The sequence below is a fragment of the Oppia nitens genome, unplaced genomic scaffold (genome assembly GCF_028296485.1).
Source record: "Oppia nitens isolate AA-2021 unplaced genomic scaffold, nextdenovo-longstitch-racon4-pilon3 scaffold31_pilon_pilon_pilon, whole genome shotgun sequence".
Lineage (NCBI taxonomy): Eukaryota > Metazoa > Arthropoda > Arachnida > Sarcoptiformes > Oppiidae > Oppia > Oppia nitens.
Window position 1 is genome coordinate 566593 of NW_026533212.1, and position 8408 is coordinate 575000.

The following is an 8408-nucleotide window of genomic DNA, read 5'->3' on the forward strand; positions in this document are numbered from 1 at the left end:
TATTAGTAKTAGTATTATAGCTATATTTATTGCATTTATATAATCTATAATAAAAAAAATTATTATTAATTTCTATATAAATAGATTTTTTTCTAATAATAATAATAATAAATAATAATAATTCAATTATTATATATCTATATATATATATAATAAATTTGTTTTATTTTTTTACAATTTATTTATTAATAGTCAATTGGGTGCATTAAGTTTTTTTAAAAAAATACAAATTAATTTTTTTTTATATACATTTATAGTATAATTGTCAAAAAAAACACGTATTTTTATCTATTGTTTAATAATAATATTAATAAAAACTTGTGCTATATTTAAATCGTGACTTTTACTAATTAATTATTTAATTACTATTATTATTATTATTATAGTTTTATGTTTAATAATTTCTAATAATTTCTAATAATATTATTAATAATTTGTACTAATTATAGTAATATTTCTGTATAATTGTTAAATAGTTTTTTTTAGTAAATATAATATATTTGTAAACATTGATAATAATTATTATTATATAAATATAAAAAACAAAGCAATAAAAAATAACAAAACACTTGTCGTAATCTAAAATTATAAATATTTTATTATTACTATAAAAAACTTTTTATTATGATATAAAATATATATAAGTAATATATATTGATATATATTTAGTTATATATATATATATTTAGTTTTAAGACAATTACTTTTATAAAATGCTATAAATTTATAAATAAATATTTAGGTTCATATTATACACACACACACATATATATATAGTATATATTATATATATATAAATTGTAAATAAAAATTACATTAACTATTACAAATACAATAACCTTATTTTTAAAAGTCAATCACTATTATTATTATTATTATTATAAAAATTGTTGTAATAATATAAACATTATAAACAAATATGTACCTGTACATATATATATATATATATATATATATATATATATATATATTTATATTTAATGTCAGATCGGTTCAAATTTTTATGAATGAATTAAATATCTTTTTTATTATATATATTAAAATTAATATGGTTTCATAAAAAAATAAAAGCACAGTTAGTTAAATTAGATACAGGTGCCAATCATTTAATAATTATAAAATAATTATATATATAATAATAATAATAAATATATATTCATAAAATAAATGTTATAGAAATAATAGTTAATACATATAATAGCAAATAATATTATTGATATTTAACTATTATTAGTAATAAACTATTATAACACTTTTTTTTATATACATATAACAAATAAAATAAATTATACTATAAACTAAGCAAGCTAATATAATATAGTTAATTAATTTATTAATTTAATTATTATGTCTATACTAACAAAAAAAAATTATATTTAGTAATAATTTATTAATTTTATTGTTTTTTGTTGATAATACAAAAATTACTTAACTAGTTATTTACTTATATTTTAATATTTAAATTATTTAGTATTAATTAAGTAAATTATGAAAATTATGAGAAAAATATACAAAAATATATGATATATAAATAAAAAATTAATAATAAATTTAAATATATACTGTATAATAAAAATTATTGATAAATATTAATTATTATATTTATAAAAGTAAAAAACAATATTATTATATTAATTAATAACAACTTATATAAAAAAAAAATAGTTTCAAATAATTAACTTATTTTAATTTTAATTAGTTTACTAAATAACATATTTATATATATATATATATATATATAAACTACTTAAAAATAATTATAAACATTATTATTATTATCATTATAGACATTATTATCGTAAATATTATTACTATAGTTTAATAGTTATTATTGTATTATTAGTACTAATAATAAACTTATAATATATTTATAAAATTAATTTTATTTTAAAATATCTATATTATTATAGAAATAATAAATTTTCGTAAATTTTTTGAAATATATGTGTTTCATATATTAATTTATTTTTATTATCAATTTAAACAATAGATAATAATATTTTTATACAACAACAACAAAATTAACTCAACTTAACTATCATTGAAATACCAAAAATAAATAGTAATAATAATAATAATGAAACTAAACTTAAAATAAAAATATTATTAATAATAATATACACCAAAAAAATATGTCTGAGTTTTTAGCAAATAGGTTATTGCCTGAAAATATGGCCTACAAGTGGTCGGCCTATCATTTATACCGAATCGGCTTAAGTAGCCATCGATTGACTGTCGATGACTGTCCTCAGAGACTATGGTTTAATCGACCCGTAATTATACTAATTGTTTGTTTAGTTAATATTATTGAACGTATCATATGTTTATCAATCACTGATCCCGATAACAATTGGCTACTATTGGCACTGTTAGGTGAGTTTACCTATTTCTGGGGTATCGGTATATTTGGCAATATATTTACATTATTGATGACACTGTTAACCCTATTATCAGTCCTAACCTATTCATACAACTACTATATCCGTGATAGTAGTATTGAACCGAAATTTTTACGTGTATTTGAAATGATGTCCGGTTTTCAGTGGACACCCCTGTCGGTTGGTCTAACCGATCCACTGGACATCGATAAACTGGTCAAACGTATGCATTGGTTATCCCGGATTTGTTATATTAATTCAACATTTATTGTACCCGGCTTAACTATGCCAATGTTTTTCATTGGCTATCTATTATTTATGCCAACAATAACCCAGGGCCTGGCCACGGGTATACCCAATAGCCTGATGCTAACCTTACTAACCTATTATATCTGGTCGGTTATACCCTATCAGTTGGTCTACTTTTATATACTGTGCCGGTATCTAAAGCTCCGGCAGTCGATACTTAACCGACAATTACAACAACTTATTATATATAATAGTAATGTTAAGCATCAGACAATTACTACAACCACTACTACTACTACTACTACTAAACGTATAATGAAATTAATGGACAAATTGTTTGCCGATATCACGGACTATAACCAAACTTATTGGTCAAAACTATTACTATATCATTGGCTAACATTCGGTACGGCTATTGTTTGCCTAATGTATTGTCTATTGTTTCAGTCGATGAATATCATACCACAAGTCATACTAATCTATGGCTTCTGTATCCTATCGATTGGTTTCCTATTTCTAATATTTACGACCGCATCGGTCAATAACTACTGTACCCACGGGTCCTATAGATTGCTAAACTCATTAATATTGTTGTAATTGATTTAAACAAATAAAATATATTGTCTAATATTTAATTATCATTTTTTTTAATTCAAGTTATATTATTCTAATTTATAATAATAATAATAAATTTTATTACAATTATAATATATATTTATTATAGTTTTAGATATATTATAGTTTAATTTATTAATTTAATTATTATATCTATACCAAAAAAAAAAAATAAATAAAAATAATATTAGTAACTAAATTAATAAAATTATAAGGAAAAAACATACAAAATTATATGATATAAATAATTTTAATAATAAATTTAAATAAAAAACTATTAAACATATATATAGAAATTAAGTATTGATTATAACTTTTTTTTTGAAAAAAAGTTTTAAAAAATATTATTGATTATTAAATTATTAATTAGCATCAATTAAAAAAATAGTTTCAAATAATTAACTAATTTTATTTTAATTAGTTTATTAAATAACATATTTAATTTATTAAAAAAACTACTTAAAAATAATTATAAACATTATTACTATAGTTTAATAGTTATTATTGTATTATTAGTACTAATAATAAAAAATATATTTATAATATAAATTTTATTTTAGTATAAAAATATCGATATTTTTATTGAAATAATAAATTTTCGTAATTTTTTTTATAGATATATGTGTTTCATATATGAATTTATTTTTATTATCGATTTAAACAATAGATAATAATATTTCTATAAAATAAATTAACTCAACTTTAGTATCAATGAATTACCAAAAAAATATAGTAATAAAACTAAACTAAAAATATTAATAATTTTTATTATTATTATTAATTATAATTTATTTTATACAAATAGTATTATCTATTAATTAACTAATATCTATATAATTTTTAATTATAATAATATTAATAATAATAAAATTTATAAAATATCATATAAATAATAAATTAAAAGTAAAAAACTTAAATAATAATATTGTTAATTAATAATTTTAAATATAAATAATTAATTTCTTATATAAATATACATATATATATATATATATATATATATTATAAAATTGGTTAAAATTTATTAATAATAATAATAATACTGTACTTATCATTAATATTGATAAAAATACTTTAATAATTTTAGTTATTAAAATAAATAATTAACATTTTTATGTTATTTTTAATTTAAATATCGATATTTAAAAATAAACATTTTTTAGCAATAATAATAATTATTATTATTGTTGTTTTATTAGTTAAATTATATGTATAACAAATACAATGCTAAAAATATACTATCTATTTATATATATATAATGTAACTAAAATTTTTAAAAAATATAAAAAAAATATTTTATTTATTTTAATGGCCTACAAGTAAACATATATACATATAACATTTATTTTAATATTATTATAACTATATTATTGTATATAAATATATACTATATTTGATTTGTTTTTTCAAATAACAAAAAAAATGTCTGAATTTTTGGCTAATAAATTATTGCCCGAAAATATGGCCTACAAGTGGTCGGCCTATAATTTATACCGAATCGGCTTAACTAACCATCGATTAGTAGCCGATGATTGTTATGATGGTTATCCTCAGAGACTATGGTTTAATCGACCGGTAATTATACTAATTGTTTGTTTAGTTATTATTATTGAACGCATTGTATGTTTGACTATCGATTCAACCAATTGGCTAATGTATGCACTGTTAGGCAACTATTGGGGTATCGGTATGTTTATCAATATATTTACATTATTGTTAACATTGTTAACTCTACTATCGGTGCTAACCTATTCATACAACAACCACTATATGACCACTATTGACACTAACCCGACATTTATGGATATATTTGAAATGATTGCCGGTTTGCGTACACCCCAGTCGGTTGGTCTAACCGACCCCCGGGACGTCCAGAAGCTAATCAAACGGATGCGCTGGTTATGCCAGTGTTGTCATTTGAATTCAACATATATTGTACCCGCGATATCGTTGCCAGTGATTTCAATTGGCTATCTCAGAGATATGCCCTCAATAGCCCAGGGCCTGGCCTGGGGTATACCCAATAGCCTACTGCTAACAYTACAAACCTATTATATCTGGTCGGTTATACCCTATCAGTTGGTCTACTTTTATATACTGTGCCGGTATCTGAAGCTCCGGCAGTCAAAACTTAGCCAACAATTACAACAACTTATTATATATAATAGTAATGTCAAACATCAAGCAATTACTATCACTACTACTACTACTACTAAACATATTATGAAATTAATGGACAAATTGTTTGCCGATATTACCGATTATAACCAAACTTATTGGTCAAAACTATTACTATATCATTGGCTAACATTCGGTACGGCTATTGTTTGCCTAATGTATTGTCTATTGTTTCAGTCGATGAATATTATACCCCAACTAATACTAACCTATGGCTTCTGTATCCTATCGATTGGTTTCCTATTTCTAATATTTACGACAGCGTCGGTCAACTACTACTGTACCGACGGGTCCTATAGATTGCTTAACTCATTAATATTGTTATTGTAATTATAATTAATTGTAAATAATCTCAACAACAATAATAATAATAATTAAATTTCATATAAATATCATATAAATAATATAACTAAAAGAAAAAACACTAAATAATAATAATTTTTTAAATATATATATAATTAATTTCTTATATAAATATCTATATATTTGGTTAAAATCTATTAATAATATTAATAATTAAATTTCATATAAATATCATATAAATAATATAAACTAAAAGAAAAAACACTAAATAATAATAATATTGTTAATTAATAATTTTATAAATATATAAATAATTAATTTCTTCTATATAAATATATATATTTGGTTAAAATCTATTAATAATAATAATAATAAAGTAGTTATCATTATTGATGCTAAAAATACTTTAATAATTTAGTTACTAAAATAAATAATAAACATTTTTATGTTATTTTTTATTTTAAAAATCGATATTTAAAAATAAAAATTTATTTCGCAATAAATAATAATAATAATTATTATTATTATTAGCAATTATTATTTTTTTTATTAGTATATGAATAACAAATACAATACTAATAATAAATATACTGTATATGTAATGTAACTAAAATATTTAATAAAATATTTTTAAAAAATATATTTTATTTATTTTAATGGCCTACAAGTAAACCATATAATATAACATTTATTTTAATATTATTATAACTATATTATTGTAAATAAATAATTATTACTATATTTGATTTTTTAAAAATGTCTGAATTTTTGGCTAATAAATTATGTCAAGTTTTTTTAAGTTTTAGATTAAATGCCTATTAATAGAAAAAAAATTGTTAAAATTGTTAGATAAGGTGTCGCTCTCATAATACGTCTATATTTTTTTTGAAATAAAATATTAACATTTATTGTCTGTAATTTAATTGACTGTAATTAGCCCTGAGTATAAATTAATAAATAATTTTTTTTAATAGGTTTTTATAACAAATATAAAATTCATAATTTGTAATAATTGTTTTAAACTATTTATATATATTTATATTTCATTAAAAAAACACTATTAATAAAACACTATTAAATTAATTAATTTTGTAAAAATAATATTATTTAATTGATAATTTTATAAATATAAATATGTTTATCAAATAATACACATTAAAATCTATTAATATAATTATTTGTAATATTAATAATCATTATCTATATTATACATTATATATTAGACATTAGTTATTATTATTAATATTACTACTACTACTACTACTACTACTACTACTACTAATAATAATAATAATAATAATAATATCATTATTGAATAAATTGCAGACATTATTATTATATTATTAATTATTATTATTAAACAAAAAAAAATTAATTAAAAATAAAATAAAATAGTTTCAAAATAGATAATTAAATTATATTAGTATTTTTAGACTAATTTATTTATCAAATAACATGTTTATATAAATATATATATATATACTGTATATATAACTACTTAAAAATAATTATAAACATTATTATTATAAATATAAAACCTTATTATTATTATTATTATTATTATTATAAAAAACATAATTATCATAAACACTATAATAACTACCGGTATATATATATATTATCAGTACAAATGCTACTAAAATATATATATATTTATAAAATAAAATTTTTTATATATAATATTTTTATCAAAATATTAATATTTATAGAAATAATAAAATTTTCGTAATTTTCATATATTATTATTATTATATTTTGTGAATTAATTTTTATTATTATCTATTAGTCAATAGTATTTATATTTTGTATGAAAAAAATTAATTAATTAATTTAACTTAACTTAACTATTCATTTGAATAATATTATTATTAAAGTATTAAATAAAACTATTATTAAAAGTATTAAATAAAACTATTATTAAAAGTATTAATAATAATAATAATATACACAACAAAAAAATGTCTGAATTTTTAGCAAATAAGTTATTGCCGGCAAACACGGCCTACAAGTGGTCAGCCTATCATATGTACCGAATCGGCTTAACTGACCATCGATTAGTAGCCGCCGCCGCCGCCGTCGGCAATGATTTCAATGGTTATCCTCAGAGACTATGGTTTAATCAACCGATAATTATATCAACTATTTGTTTGATWTATATTATTGAACGACTAATCAGTTTGTTATCAATCAATTATTCGGATAATAATCTCAATAATAATTGGCAACTAATTGCACTGTTAGGTGAATGGGGACACTATTGGGGTATTGGGCTATTAATCAATATATTTACCCTATTTCTGTCACTGTTAACCCTATTATCAGTCCTAACCTATTCATACAACTACTATATCCTGGGTATTAAACCAACATTTCTACGTGTTTTCGAAATGTTTGCCGGTTTACTAACACCCAGTAGTGTTGGTCTAACCGACCCCCAGGAGATCCATAGGCTAATCAATCGGATGCGCCAGTTATCCCAATATTGTTATATTAATTCAACATTCATAGTACCAACGCTAACGGCACTGTTGCTAACAATTAGTTTTTTAGTTTATATGCCCGTATCGATAGCCAGGGCACTGGCCTACTGTATACCTAATGTATTGTTTTTGACACTACAATGCTATTATATCTGGTCAATCATACCCTATCAGCTGATCTACTATTATATACTGTGCCGGTAT